Genomic DNA, 16,572 nt, shown 5'->3' with positions numbered 1-16,572 from the left:
CACAAATAGCACATTTAAAACAATGTCAGGTTCATTATTTATAAGCTATTGTTAGTCTTATCCTGTGGGGTATATTATCATTTCCATTTTACAGATGAAAAGAAAGAGAGGCGTGGATATATTATTACCTACTCAAGGTCTCACAGCTAGTAATATGTGCCCTTTAAAGGGTTTCTAAACAGCTGTATACCTACATCCTTTTTTGTGAAAATGAAGCTATGAAATGCTATTCTATAGACTTAGAGGTAAAGCTAACTATAGCAAAAACTCAAGGATGCTTTGAATATTGTAAGTGTTAGGGGTTTTGTGATAATCATTAATATTATCATTTCCCAAATTACCAACATTTTTGTGCCATGAAAGTACTCAGCTGGTGGACTAGATTGACCTCTCAATGCTCATGATGTCACCTTAAGCCAGTTGAGGCAAGGACCATTCCCAAAAAGGGAGTTGGTGGGGGTTAAAAGTTGGCTCCGCCTTATCTTTATCTACTGCTGTCTGTTTTAAGAAAACTGATTCAGTGGAAGTTTCTTGGAAGCTTTACTATTTGCCTGGGGAATGGGACATCAGGTCATGGTTGGTGGAATATGCCATTGGTAGAGGAAGTTTCCTAGGAGAATAGAAAGAGGAGATTTTAGGGGGAGAACTAGTAGGCATTTATCTACTCAAATCAAGTAAGTGATGACTTTACACCCTACATTTATGTCTTTGTTCTGCTCAATATCTACTTCCTTTTAGACATGAGCGACTCTAATTCCCTTATCGTGCACAGCCCTGGACGTCAACATTTGTCAATCCCACAGCTTCATTTCGAACCTGGGTGCCTCCACCACGGGGCTGCTGAAGGCGGAAGCAGCCACCTCCCTCTCCTCTTTCCTTATCAGTGACTTTATCACATCCCCCTCCCCCAAACTTCTCTTAACATCAATCCTAAAAGGTGAGGGAAACCATAAGTATCTTATAAAGTCATTAGACAGACATTCATTTAGGACCTACTATGTCTCAGGCATTTTTCTAGTCACAAGATGCTTTAAGTGAGCCAAGTTTACGTAACCCTCCAAATACACGTAACCCCGATCCCTGCAAAATAACAACCTCTCATGAACTGAGGGCGTCCCCTTTTCCAGCAATGGGGTCCATGTGCACTGTTGTACTTAAATCTCACAGAAGTAGCTATCATTATTATCCTCATTTCACAGAGGAGGAAACTGAGGGTTGCCCAAAGTCACACGAATGGAACAGGACAGAACTGAGACACGAATGCAGGTCTGCCTGATGCCACACACCTAACCACGCATACATCCGCTCCCTCTCGCAGCTACCACGGGGCAGGACCTCAGGGTTCTGTTCATGGCTGGAGGGTAGCAGCTCTTCTCCAACTTTGCTGCAGTTTCTACTGAATGCTTTGATTTGCAAATATAAAGGATTCTCTGAAGCACAACATTAAGCAAATTGTGGTAGGCAGCTGGCAGAAGACAGCTGCAGACCAGAAAATGTGGCCGGATGTACTGGGGCAGGGCCAGACAGACGGATGTGCAGTGAGGCAGCTCCAAGCGGTGACAGGCCAAGGTAGAGGGACTGACAGATTAGACCCCAGACGGAGTGGAAGGAGCCCTTAGATAGTCTAGAATTGTCTTTATCAGCTTAGCAACTACAACTCGACTATAAGTATTTCTTTGCCCATGTCATTCAAGTGATTATTCAAATAAATTTTAAAATCTGGGTTTCCTCCCTGCCCCGAAGTATGGCTAAGGCAATGACATAGAAAGACCCTGGGATTAAGGATCAGGAGACCTCAATTCTTGTGCAGATACCCAGCAACTAGTTCATTTGTATGCTCCGCTGCTAGCCCATTACCTTCTCTCATTCTGTGTTGTCTCCCTTCTAAAACAAGGGAATTGGGCTACTGAGTCTTACGGATTTTTGATGTTTCCAACTGCCCCGATGCTACGAGTTATCGAGCACCTCCAGTGTGCCTAGCACCCCATTAGACAATTTGAGGTTTAGAAGCAATTGGAAGGCACATGTCTAGCCCCCGGACCTGGGCTGTCCAATGCAGTAGGCACCAACCACATGTGGTTATGGAACACTTGAAACGTGGCTGCTGTGACTGCATCACAATTTTATTTCATTTTGATTAACTTTGAATTAAGAAACCGATACTCCATTCAGTTACTGAAAACTTCAGTGTTTGAAACAACATCCAGATGTGATTTTTCTTTTTTCAACAGTATATTTTGTGTAATCTAAATATAGTGTTTCCAATGAAAATTTCATATGCAAATTGGAATGTGTGGTATGAAATACACCAGATTTAAGATAATATGAAAGAAAAAAGCGTGTAAAATATCTCATTAATAAGTTCATATTGAGGGGCACCTGGGTGGCTCAGTGGGTTAAGCATCTGTCTTTAGCTCAGGTCATGACCTCAGGGTCCTGGAAATGAACCCCACATCAGGCTCCTTGCTCAGTAGGGAGCCTGCTTCTCCCTCTCCCCTCCCCTTGCTTGTGTTCTCTCTCTGTGTCAAATAAATAAACAAAATCTTTTTTTTTTTTAAAGATTTTATTTATTTATTTATTTGACAGAGAGAGAGAGAGAGAGCACAAGCAGGCAGAGAGGCAGGCAGAGGCAGAGAGAGAAGCAGGCTCCCCACTGAGCAAGGAGCCCGATGCGGGGCTCGATCCCAGGACTCGGAGATCATGACCTGAGCCGAAGGCAGCGGCTTAACCCACTGAGCCACCCAGGCGCCCCTAAACAAAATCTTTTTAAAAAATAATGCCATATTGATTACATATTTACATGACAATATTTTGGATATACCAGGTTAAGTGGAATATAATATTACAATTAATTTCACCCGTTTTTTCTTACTTTTTAAATGTAACTACTAAAACATTTAAAATGACATATGCAGGGGCACCTGGGTGGTTCAGTGGGTTAAACCCTCTGCCTTGGGCTCCCGTGGTGATCTCAGGGTCCTGGGATCGAGCCCCGCATCGGGCTCTCTGCTCAGCAGGAGCCTGCTTCCCCTGCTCTCTCTACCCGCCTCTCTGCCTACTTGTGATCTCGCTGTCAAATAAATAAAAATCTAAAAAAAAAAAAAAAAAAAAGACATATGCGGCTTGCATGATATTCCTTTTTTGATGGTTTTGGAGTTTATACTCTATCAACTGTGGTGTGGTGGGTGGTCTGAATGGCAAACTAGATCATCAGTCATAGGTGCTTTGGAAAAAAGACGAGTATCACCCTTTGAGGAAAAGAATAGCATCGCTCTGTACCGGTCTGACTCATTACTCTCATCAGGAAAGACTTCCCCCAATTACCTTTGCTAACAGGGTTTAGGAGAGCCAGGGTACGTGAGGACTCTGCGGTCCCCAGTGCTCCCCAGACTGGGATGGGCTGTAAGCACCATGGCTAACACAGTGTGACCTACCCAGCACTCCTCCCTCCATGTGGACCAGCCTGTGTCCACGCAGCCTGAGTCCCCCTGTTGGGTGCAGGTTCGAGCCAAGCCCCTTCAGAGGGTCTTGCCTTCCCAATTGTGTCTGGCTGCCTTTAGCCTGGTCACAATTTTCTGGCTTATCCAGCTGGAGACAGATAGTAGCGTCTATTTGGTTCTTGCCACATGGATTGAACTGTAGGGTCTTGACACAGTAATGACTGGTAAGGCTTTCTTCAGAAGGAGCATATGTCCACGGCAGGAGTTTTAAATTCGGGCCTTCTTTGCTGTGTAAAATTCCACCTTCCTGTGCATCTGTAAGGAGTAAATGTGCGATCAGGGAGGCTAAGTCCAGATATCCCCTGTCCTATGTGTTCAGCTTCTGGTGATGAACCTGGTGGGATGGGGGAGGGTCGCTTTCCCGGGCACGGCGTGGCGAATACGTGGCGCGAACAGAAAGGCCCCCCAGGCCTGGTCACGGACAGTGATTCATGGGTAGCGCCTGGAAGGACCGCTGGATCAGCCTGCCAGAGCTTCCATAACAATCAGCTCTGAATGGATGGCCTGGACAACAGAAGATGATTTTCTCACAGCCCTGCAGCTAGAAGTCCAAGATCAAGATGTCAGCATGTTTGGTTTCCGCTGAGGCCTCGCTCCCTGGCTCGCAGGTGACGGCCTTCTCATTGTTTTCCTCACTGGGTCACCCCTCAGGCTGTGTTGTAATCTCTCTTTTCAGAATTATTCTTAAATCGAGACATGATTGACAGGTAATATTATAGTAGTTTCAGGTATACAACATAATGATTGGACATATTGTACATTGCAAAATAATCACCACAGAAAGTCTAGTTAATAACCGTCCCCCTACATAGTTACCAATACGTTTTTTTCCTAGTGATGAGCACTTTTAAGACCTATTTTCTTATCACCTTTCAAATATGCAATACAGTATTATTAACTATACTCATCATGCTGTACATTGTATCTCCACGACTTAATTATTTTACAAGTGGAAGCTTCTACCTTTGACCCCCTTCACCATTTCTTCTACCTCCTTCACCCCTTATCTCTGGAAACCACCAATCTGTTGTTTATCTATGAGCTTGTTTTTTTGTTCTATTTCACTTTTAATTCCACATATAAGTGAGGTCATACAGCACTTATTTTTCTGTCTTATTTCACTTTGCATTCATTTCAACTTGAGGTCCATCTATATTGTTGCAAATGGCAAGATTTTATTCCTTTTTATGACCAAATAGTATTACGTTGTATTTGTATCACAATTTCTTTAACCATTCATCCACTGGTGGACACTTAGGTTGTTTTCATATCTTGGCTACTGTAGATAATGCTGCAGTGAACATGGGAGTGAATATATCCTTCTGAGTTGATGTTTTTTGTTTTCTTTGGATAAATACTCAGAAGTGGAGTTACTGGATCATATAGTAGGCATATTTTAATTTTTTGAGAACCCTCCATTCTTTTCATAGTGACTGTACCAATTTACATAGTGCACACAGGTTCCCCTGTCCCCCACATCTTCTCTAATACTTGCTCTTTTTTTTGTCTTTTTGATAATCACCGTTCTGATTGGCATAAGGTAACATCTCATTGTGGTTTTGATTTACATTTCCCTGATGATTAGTGGGGTTGAGCATCTTTTCATTTACCTGTTGGCCACATGTATGACTTCTTTGGGAAAATATTCAGATCTACTGCTCATGGTGGCTCAGTTGGTTAAGCGACTGCCTTCGGCTCAGGTCATGATCCTGGAGTCCTGGGATCGAGTCCCACATCGGACTCCCTGCTCGGCAGGGAGTCTGCTTCTCCCGCTGATCTCTCTCCTCTCATGCTCGCTTTCTCTCTCTCTCTCTCTCTCTCAAATAAATAAAATCATTTTAAAAAATTAAAAAAAAATAAAATCAGATTGTTTTTTGCTATGAGGTTGTGCGAGCTCTTTCCATATTTTGAATGTTAACACCTTGCCAGACACATGATTTGCAAATATTTCCTCCTGTTTCAATAGGTTGCCTTTTCATTTTGTTGATGGTGTAATCTCTTCATCCTGGATTACCTCACATCTATATAATCTCATTTTACTCCAATTATCTCTTTAGAGGCCTGATCTCCAAATACAGTCACATTCTGAGGTACTGGGGGTTAGGACTTCAACATAAGGGTTTGGCAGGTACAAAGCCCATAGCAACCACCATCCGTGGTCAGTATGTGGCATCTGAGGATCAATTTAATGAACTGTGTGGTCAGACGCAATGCCCACAAAATGACCATTAGGTCACATGAAGATTTCCTACTCAAAGGAATGAGAACAAAACATGCATCTTTGATAAGGTTATGAATGACTTTAGGTAAATGCAATTGGATGGAGGGACATAACTGACTCCTGAATTTTATTGTAAGGCCACAGATGGCACAGTCCACTTCTCAACACCAGGAAGTCCCTGTTACTTGAACCACAGTGCCTGAGGCCAAGCAAGTATAGTTGAATCTCTTTGGCATAATGTGCTAAATCCTGGCTGGCAAATCTGACATTAGGCACAAGGGTTAAGAATCTATATAGGGGCTTAAAAGAAACATATGGAAAAAATACAGTATGAGCCCTGTACTAAGCAATAAGGCAAAGAGGTGATCAGGCTGAGAGTGGAAAGGAGAAATCAGCAAAGATTTCTGATTTCTGGAGAGGGAAGCCTTCTTATAGTTGGAAATTGGTGAACAGGTGCTGATGAGGAGACGGTGAAAATCTGGAGGCAAGGCAGGGGCAGGAAATGCAAGATATGAAAAGATCCTCTAGAAGCTGATGGTTAGAGCCCAGGGCTTGTGAGTAAGGAGGGTTGGTTTAAAGCAGTGATGGAGGAAGGTCCGCCTCTAGGTGTGAAGTGACATGGGACTGGGTTGTTGACAGAGGAGAAAGCAGATTGAGTGTATAGAGATTAAGAGCTGGCAATTGATCAGATGTAATTGAGGAGTTCTAGCATTACACACACACATACCCAAAATCATTCTGATGATATTTGTGATTCCCAGAGATTACTGGTTCCAGTGCTGGTACTGAGACCTCTGGGACGCCACCCCAGTGATCATAAAAGAAAAATGGGAAAAGTCTTACTGGTTTGTGAACACTTAGAGGACGATAGCAGAAAAGTCCATTTCAGCATGTGGCTCTTCGGTTGTTTCCATGCTAACCATAGACCTCTCTAGTCAGTTCATTTGTTAGCAGCAAGAAACTTGATAGATATAAGCAGGATTCTCCAAGTGACACATTAAATTGGGATGAATCCGTTAAGTAAAAACAAGCAGACTTCATTAAGTGATTATAAGGCATTTTATGCATTTATCTTAGAAAAATACAGTATGGAAGAGTTAACAGATGGCTTCATGGGAATTTGCTTGGCTTACTGGGATGGAACAAGAAAACCTCCTCTTTAAATGTTGACGGGGGCCCCTGGGCAGCTCAGTTGGTTAGGCAGCTGACTCTTGATTCTGTCTCAGGTCATGATCTCAGGGTCCTTGGATGAGTCCCAGGTAGGCTCAGCACTCCGCGGGGATCTGCTTGAGAATTCTCTTCCCGTCTCCTTCTGCCCCTTCTCACGCTCACACACTTTCTCTCTCTAGAATAAATAAATCTTAAATCAGTAAATAAATATTGCCCTAATGTTAGTCTTTTGAAAGAGAACTATTTCTCTCCAATTACTGTCATCTTCTCCAATTACTGTCAATATACTCTGCAACCAATCCTAGATTATACATATTTTTTCAAAATTCAATCGTGTCTTGCGCAGAACTTGCAACCTTTTCATTCTCTTCAAGGGACGACGGATCCTGAGAGGCCGCCGCGGGCTTTCATCTCTCGCTCTAGCGCCCTACATGGAAGACCAACAACTCGCCCTCCTCAGACTCGCCGTTCACGGCCTTCTGCCCGGCCTCAGGACGCCCTCCGCTTCCTCGGGCCAACTGCAGCAGCCGGGCTCGGGCTCCATAACCCCCAAGGGGAGCTGATGTTGGCCAGGCTGACGCGAACTGGGCCTCCGCTCTCCGGGTGGTGTCACGTCATAGGGAGGGTGACTAGGGAGGGTCAGGAAGCCCGTCTCCGGGGGGTCCAGAAGTGTGGGGACGAGTGAGCCGCTGGGACTAACTTTATTTCTTCCTCTTTCCAGTGTGCACATATTCACGCCTCGCGGACTGACCGCTCTGAAGGCAGGGAACGGAGCACCCGGTCGAAGTTAGGGCCGGCGGCTCAACCCCGGCGGCCAGCGCCCGTCTCGCCCCTCCCTCGCCGCAGTTACCCGCGTGCCCCACCTGCTCCGCCGCTGCGCCCGGCCTCCCGCCGCACCGGCCACACCCTCTCCGGCTCTGGGCACCGCCCCCCGAGCCCGCCCCTCAGCACGCGCCGCGGCCGGCGCCCCGCCCCAGCCGTCACGTGATGGCCCCGCCCTCTGTGCGCGCTCGGATTGGCTGTCCCGGCCTCCGAGGTGGGGTCTGGCTGAGAGCACGGCCCCGCAACGCGGCTGCAGTTTTCAAACCTCAACTGTAAGCCCGGGGACCCTGCTGTCGCCGGGAACCACCTCACAGGGGAACAGGTCACGCTTTTGGCCGCTGTCCAGAAGAGTAAAAGTGGGTCCTGCCGCGCTCGGAGCTACCTGGCGCCTCACTGGGCTAGAGCTGGAGAACGAGTCGTGTGGTGGCCACCGGCGCGGGGCGGGACGGGAGCCCCCTTGGAGGGGGCAGCCCCGAGAGGACCTGCTGCGGCCCGAGCGGTCAGTGCCTTTCGCTTCGCGCGACCGCGGTCCTGCCGCGGCTGGTGGGTGGGCTCGGGGCTGCGACTCTGAATCCCTGAACCCGCCCCCTTTCTCTTGGGTACGGAGACCCCCACCCCCACCCCCTAACGCGGGAGAGGTCCGGAGGAGGGATGCCGGCGGTGTGGGCGGATTCGGGGTCTCCTCAGAACCCGGATCCCCGGCCTGACGGAGTGGACTCGGGTGCGCCGCCCGTCAGGTGGCCCGGCTGCCCCGGCTCCCCGCCGCTCCCCGGCTGCAGTCCTGCCTTGCTGCTTCCCTGGGGTTCGGGGCTGGGGCGTGCGGTGGTCCTCGCAGCCCCCCTCAGTGGGGGCGCGTGTCCGTGCCTGCGTGTGCGCCGTCGCCCCCCGGCCCGGCCTGTCCCCGGTCGCGTCCCGCGGGGCTCCCGTCGCCCGTGGCTGGCCCGCGCCCCTTTCCACGTCGCGTCGATGTGGTCCTTCCTGACCCTCCCTGTGCACAGCTGTGGTGGCCACGGGACGCGTTCCCGTCTGGACTGGTGGACGCGTCCCGCTCGCGGCTGCCTTCCGTCCCCACAAAGTTTGGGCTCGTCCTGTGGGGCATGTGCAGTCGCCGCTCGGGAACAGCGCTGTACAGCCCCGAAGAGAGAGGACGAATTTCCGTTCTTTCGGTAAATTTCAGCGATCCGGTGTTCTGGCGGCGTGTAAAGCCCCTCCGTGCGCACGAGCCACCCTGAAGCGACACAGCTCCGCGGTGACTGTGGAAGTTCGCTCGGCTCTTTGTCGTACTGCGGGGAAGGCGCTCCGGGTGGGTTCCCCGGGAGGGAGAAGCGGAGGCGAGGCCGGCGGGGACCGCGTGCCGGCGGCCGCGGGCATCTGCTCTCCCCCGTCGGTGATGGGCCGGGAGACACTCACAGACTTGCAAATTAAAATTAAGAAGGAAAAATAAACTTAAAAATACAGCCCCATGCTGGCCCAAGTTCCCGGTATTAGGTGTGTGTGTCGCAGTCACGGCTTGGCCGGCGTCGTGTTCACCTCCGGGACCCGTGCGGCGCGGGGCCTGCCGTGGCGTTCGCTGGCGCGGCCCCTTTAAGCGCCGTCTCGGAGACGCGTGCGCGGAGCGCGGGGTTGGCCCGGGCGCGGGGCGAGCGGGGCCGGCGTCCGCGACCGCGCGGGAGGAGGCCACCCGCGCGGGCTGGTTAGAGGACAGGAGAGTACACCTTTTTTTCTCATTGATATGCTGTTTTATTGGTGTACCGGGAACTGTCCAGAAGTAGTTTTCAACTACTTCTACTGTTTTTATTAAATAACCTCACTGTAGAACTTTGTATTTTTTAAAAAGTTGGTCCATAGGAACAGTGACCTCATTTAAGACCTCTCTTCCCCATCCATCCTTCTGTGAGATGTTTCATTTTTTTAAATTTCCTGATACTTTAATAAGTGGAGTTATTAAAAGTTTTATTTTTGAGATACATAGTATGCATTTTAGATCATTTACTAAATTATGGGTCTAAAATTGAAGGGAAATATATTTACATGGCAATATATTTAAGTGTTAAAAGTAAAACTTGTGTAGTAATTGTAAAGTATTTCTTTTGTGTGTGTGGACAGAATGGCTGTAGTTGCTCTTGTACTCTGAGCAGTGAATTCCAATTTGGTTAAGACAGAATCAGTTTGGGGCGCCTGGGTGGCTCAGTGGGTTAAAGCCTGTGAGATGGTAGTTTCATCTTTAAATCCTTAAAGGGTCATATCCCATTTTACATTGTAATGGCTACTGAACAAACAGTACTTTAGCAGTGCAGTCAGTAAATAGTACTTTATTTTACAATAGAAACTTAATTTTCCATCTGATGAATGACGAGCACTGTGTGTTTGTTGGTCCACTTTATTTCTGTTTTTCAACATCTTCCTATCCTGGTTTACAACTACAGGGTTTAATTTTCCTTCTGAAGGAAGGCATAGAATCAGGCCTGGGGTTGTTACCTGGAACTTCAGCCCTTGGGTTGCATATACTGACTGGCTGGGCTAGAGTTAGTTAGCTGGCTTCCTTTTGTGATTTTCAAATAATTAAATTCTTGACTTTCTATTCAATCTTTAGAAGCAAACAAACAAAACCTGTTTTAGAATACAATTAGTAGAAGGAATATAGTCTCTTCCTGGAAATTGAAAATCATCTTCATCCTTATCTCTACACTCATACCTTTATTTCTGTTCAATGACTAAAAATGGATTCTTCTGCCACACTATCAGAAAGTTCTTTCGTTGTGTTGATGGATGCTAGATAAATCTCCAGTTCCTCTGTTTCCTAGGGAAAACTTGGTAGCTATAAAATGCTGACATACAAAGGAGTTGTTTCCCTATAATCTTGTGCCTTTCTTTTTTTTTTTTTTTTAAGACTTTATTAATTCATTTGAGTGAGAGCATGAGCAGGGGAGAGAGGCAGAGGGAGAAGCAGACTGACTCCCCGTTGAGCTGGGAACTGGACCCCAGGACCCTGGGATCGTGAACTGAGATGAAGGCAGATGCTTAACCGTCTGAGCCACCCAGGTGCCCCAGTCTTGTGCCTTTCTTCATTTGCTGTTGCTTTTTGAATTTACTTCATGATCATGTAGATTTGTCGGTCCTTAGCAGGACAAATATCTGAATTTCTTGAATGAGATAGCTTTTAAAATACTGATATTTTTAGCTGAAGTTGTTATTCACATAAAAACGGGTAGTCACCTAGTCTGGAAAGACAGGTAAATACAAAACAAATGATCTGTTGGTATTACATTACAATATATGATAAAACATTGTTATCCATATTTCTAGGCTTTATGACTATCCCATTTAGAACTGGAATTCTCTAATAGCAATTTAGAACATTTCTTATTTTATTTAGCCAAATATTGATTAAGCAGAGACTAAGGTGCTTGAAGCTCCAATGCTATAATTTCAAGATGAACCTCAAGTTTTGCTGAACCCTTGAAGATACGAGATTCATTAAAAACTCTTGGTGCTATATTTCATAATTCTTATAACTCAGTTCATGAAACATTAAAAAAAATTCCTACCGGGTGCCAGATACCCCATTAAGAATTTAGACACAAAAACAAATGTTGTTGCCCTTTAGACACTAAAGAGAATTGTTGTCTAACATGTTACACGTTGAAGTAAAGAAGTGTGTTGAGGGTCGTCCTGTTCCTCCTGTGTGAAAGGTAAAGGAGAAGCGTTTAAACCAACCTGTGAGTTTTAGGCAAAGCTTCCTGGGTGAGGTGACCTTCTATGCTGAGATATGAAGGGTGTATGAGAAGACTTAGCCATTTAAGGAGAAGTAGAAAGAACATTTCAGGCAGAAAAGTAGAACAGAGATGTAGGGGGGGAAAAAAAAAAGAATGTGGCAGGAAATGAAACTGGTATGTACCTGGCCTCAAAGCCTTTTGTATGTAATGCAGTAAGGGCTTTGGTTATAGATACTGGATAGCTAATGAAGCGACCAAAGCAGACAATTTAATTCTCTAGATGTTTTCATATATTGTATATGCTATATCCTATTTCTGTAAAACATTTTTATTGATAACTTCAAAATGAATATTGTGATGAATATTTTAAAAATATTTAAATAGAGCTATTTAAAGGTTTTACAGGGACTGTTGTGTCTTACAAATCACATCACAATGCTGTCTCCCTTCAAGTAGGTTAAGGTCCACATCAAGCCTAACATTTCCTCTGTTCCTTCCTTCACTGATCCATATCTGAATTCTTATTGTAATTATTGTGATGGGAATTAATAAAAGAAAAATATTTGAGAATAAGTTTGAGGTACTGTATACTTGGAAGCGTAATTTTATCTTGCCTTCTAGTACCCTCTTACTGTTTCTAGTACCTGATTGTGTCTATAATTGTGTACCTCTATACACACACACAAACACGTTTACCTACTAAGTCCCTTATGATTTTATTAGTATAGCCTAATAAAGTGTTATGAAATGAATTTCAAATAGATTGAGACATATTGGTAATTTAGAATCAGTTATGTGAATTGTAGTAGAAAACAAAAGGTCTGCAATTGTTGGAGTTAAAGAGAAATTGTTTGGAAATTCAGGAAGATACACAGAGGAGAGGGTTGACTGATAACCTTCATGTACCCAAGGGTTAAACCTTATGTGACAGGCAGCCCGATGTTTGTGGAGGGTTTGGACAAAGTGTAACATTCATGCTCCATTATAAGTAAAATTGGCCAAAGGAGAAGAAATGGAAAAATATCTAGGCCGTGGTAACCTGTTCGGGTTCAGTAAATAGAAGGAAAATAAACGTACAGGATGCTATAGGCATGCCTTAAGCAGTCTGTAATACCGTTATTTTAACAGTAAGTAGGTAAGTATAATGTTCTGTTTTCAGAAATGTGCTCGCTCTTTATTCTGAGACATAGCTGGTATTTCACCATATTCCCAGCTAGAGTAAAATGTATCACAATTCAAAAAATGATTTTTGTATTAACTTGTATTTAAAAGAACTGCTGATTGCCCACTGCTGTTTTCAGCTACATTTAGAGTCATAAAAATGCCTCTGGGTATATTCAGCATTATGATGACCAACAGTACATGTAAGGGGAGGAAAATGTGTTAGGGTAGAAAATTAAAAACACGAGACAATGTCCAGTGTTAGGAAATACTCTCAAGTAGCTTGATTTAACAAAGCCCTATTTGTTTTACTATTATCTTATCAATACTTTAAAGGCCAGCTCTTTTTCATTCTAACATAACCAAATAATAGGTATTACAAAACAATATTTATATGTATATTTGGATATCACATTTTAGATTTTGGGAGGGAAGGGGGTCCCAGGATAAGTCTAGATTCTCACAAGCAATACTCATAATAAAGGTGTATATTTTAAAGTTACAAATTGTTATTCATTATATAGAATTGTAACTATAACATTAATTCAGAATTTGTTAAATTGTCTTTTCTATCCAGTATTTAACAAGGCACTAATTCTTGTTTGGTGTTTACCCTGAATGCTTATATGGTCTCTGCATTAGAACTGACATATTACTTGGATAGTGAATGCCATCTGCTCTATATAAATGCAGAGGAAACTCTGAGGCCTTAAAAAAAATTGAGCAATAATGGCTCTTGAACCTATAGCCAATAAACCCTTAATGTGTAAAGAGATATATTTTGCTGTTGCAACTGGGTAAATTTCTGCGTTCAGAGTCTAGCCTTATATATTCATAGCCATTTTTTTTTTTATCCAAGGGTATTTGCTAATTATTTGCCTATTAGTAAAGTAGTACCTACTTAGTGTAGATACTTTAAATACCTGGAAAGTATAAGTTCTGCCATAATCCCCCACTCAAAGATAACTACTGTTAACATTTTGTCCTAGTTTTCCAGTCTTTTCTTCTATTTGTTTTTATATTTTTGCCACAAAATTATCATAGTGTATATACTTTTTCTGTCTTCCTTTTTTCACTTAATATTATAGGAGTTAAAAACAGTCTTTGAAAGCATGATTTTTGAGTATATAGTATCCTATTATTTAGGTATATTTAAATACTTTTTGGACTTTGGGGTTCATTTATTGAACAAGCTTTTTTTTTCTTTATTATAAACCCTATTTCACTGAGCATAAATTTTTCACTACATCTGAGATCCATATTGACTCTTTGGGAACTTGAGAGCAGAAAATACTCAAAAAATTAGTTCTGTTAGAGTTCTTATGAATAGATTACTTTGTAGCTGATATTTTACAGCATGAGATAAAGATCTTAGATTCTAGAATCTAGAAGAAGTGAACATCTCAGAATCAAGAGCTTATACTCTGTCTCTATGATTGGACTTGACATGTATTTCTTATATTTCCCAAGGCCTGATTGATGGACAGTGTTGGGAATGTAGCCCAATTTGTATCCATGATATAGGTACATCCCTTGTTTCTGTATATACGTATGTATAATACAAATGCAATCATAAGCAGGCATGGAAAAAAATTGTCAAAACCCAAAGATGACCTGGAAAAAAGTAGATTGAGCATAGAAATTGGTGACTATTTTGATTTTTCTGAGAGGAATTTATGACCATTGTAATTGCATGCATCAGGTCTAAGAAAGTACACAAATAGTTTATCAAAACACAGCAAAAAAGGGCAGAATTTTAAGAGTTGAGTTTAAGCTAACCTGTGGTGAGAGTTTTGTATATGGAAACAGTACAACTTCTTACCAACAGCCAGGATGGTGTAGAGAGTATCTTTGGGTAGAATATTAACAATATTTACTTACTGAAAAATCATGATGTACTCTCATGATTAGCACTGTACCAGTGTCATTCTACATGAGTACATCGTGTTTTAATCTTAATCCATAGAGCTGTGTAAAATAGATTCTATTATAATCCATACTTTAGAGGAAGTAGAATTGAGGCTTTCCTCAGTAGTAATTAGAGAAATGCAAAGTAAATCACAAAGTTTCATTTCCCTTCATCACACTAGAATAGCCAAAGTTAAAAGCCTAAATGGGACAAATGTTGGCAAAGAAATGATAAGCTCTCCCACCTGGTGCTAGTAGGAATATAAACTGAGTGTGGAAAAAAGGGACCAACTTCAGCCGTGTCTGTGTTGTCTTGTTTATTTTTAATTTAAATGAAATATGACAAAGCAATAAGATTGAAAAAGCAAGTGTTTATTAGGATATTTGTATCCTTTCCTGTACATCTGAAATATTTCTTCCTTTTCTTTTTTTTTTTTTTTTAAGTAACTATATTTGTTTCCCACACAGCCATGACAAAGTACTGCAGATCAGGTGACTTAAACAACAGAAATTCATTTTCCCATAGTTCTGGAGATCATGCTGATCATCATAGCAATTTGAGATCATGCTGTTGGCGGGAGTGGTTTCTTCTAAGGCCTTTCTCTATGGCTTGCAGATGTCCTCCTTCTCCCTGTGTCTTCACCTGGTTTTCCTTCCGTATGTTTCTGTGGCCTAATGACTTTTTGTAAGGACACCAGTCTGTTGGATTTGGGCCCACCCTAATGACCTCATTTTTAACTTAATCACTGCTTTGAAGGCCCTAACTCCAAATACAGATACATTTTGAGGTATTGGGGTCTAGGACTTCAACATGTGAATTTTGAGAGGAGGGACATAATTGGTCCATAACAGTAGTGAAGTTAAATAATTTAGTTAAGATCTCATAGCTGGTGTGATGGATAAATGGGATTCAGACCCAGCTGTGATTCGGCCCAAATGTCATTTTTCAGAACACTACACTGTAACCCTTAGACTGCTAGAAGTGTACACCAAAACTAGTTAGGTCTTCATTTCTCCAAAGATCAACAGGTTTAGAGGAAGAAAATTGTCAATTTAAGAATAAAACCAAGAAAATATAGAAACTGAAAACAATAATCTGTTATCACATTGCTTATTAAATTGAATATAGTTGTCATTTGAATTTAGGAAGATAAAGAACAGTACGTGTCAAGGAAATAAGTGGAGGAAAAATGTGGCAGAGAAAGAACAAAAGCCCTAGGGGGTTATTGAAAGAGGGTGCTAGAAGACCAATATTGGGTCTTTTGTTAGATACCCATAGCAGGAAGTCCTAACTATTATAAAATACATAGTCTACAATTATATGAATTCAATTAACATGAAATGGTAGTTTTGTTGTTAAAACTGAATACATGTAAATATCACAAAGTTGCAGGTAAATATGAGTTCAAGATATAGAATTGTAGAATAAGGCTTTGTATATGGTCTTTAGCTTATCCAACAAAGTTATAGAGCTTGGTTCTATCGAAAGAAAAAAAAACTCTAAGACTTATGAAAGCTTGAGTTTAATATTGAAATGTAGGTAGTCTGTTAAATAAGTTCTATTTCTTGCAGTCTTTCAGAAGTCAGTAACATAACTCACAAAATGTGAACTCATCACCAAATTTGGCTATGTAAAGTTAAATTTAAAATGAATAATCATTACCTTGCAATGTTAAAATCTTATGTGAAGATATAACTTTAAAGAACGAGAGTTTAAAAATGAAATTGATTGCTTGTATTAAAATTATAACTGTTTTTTAAGAATTTGGGAGATCTTGAAAATTTTTATAGTAGTTTTATTCTGAAATAAAATCACTAAGTTAGTTCAAGTACCATAGAGGTAATGGAATTTATGCGTGTGCTTCCCACCCCCCTTCCCTCTGGGTAGAATGTGCTATTTAAATTTTTTTTCTTTTTTAATTTATTTGACAGAGAGAGATCACAAATAGGCAGAGAAGCAGGCAGAGAGATGGGGAAGCAGGCTCCCTGCTGAGCAGAGAACCCAGTGTGGGACTCGATCCCAGAACCCTGAGATCACTACCTGAGCAGAAGACAGAGGCTTAACCCACTGAAC

General features: G+C 42.7%; 1 protein-coding gene across 1 annotated transcript in view; it reads left to right on the top strand.

Annotated features, from left to right (window-relative positions):
- Window positions 1-7,995: 7,995 nt before the first annotated feature.
- The window catches only part of STK17B (serine/threonine kinase 17b), a 30,097-nt gene continuing 21,520 nt past the window's right edge, over window positions 7,996-16,572 (top strand). Inside the window, exon 1 of the mRNA XM_047720991.1 lies at window positions 7,996-8,212. The gene's annotated coding sequence lies outside the window, so the exon portion shown is untranslated. The remainder of the gene's footprint in view (window positions 8,213-16,572) is intronic.

Source organism: Lutra lutra, chromosome 3, assembly GCF_902655055.1.
Source record: "Lutra lutra chromosome 3, mLutLut1.2, whole genome shotgun sequence".
Taxonomy (NCBI): domain Eukaryota; kingdom Metazoa; phylum Chordata; class Mammalia; order Carnivora; family Mustelidae; genus Lutra; species Lutra lutra.
The sequence above is the reverse complement of the archived record's forward strand: the minus strand, read 5'-3'. Positions and strand labels throughout refer to the sequence as shown.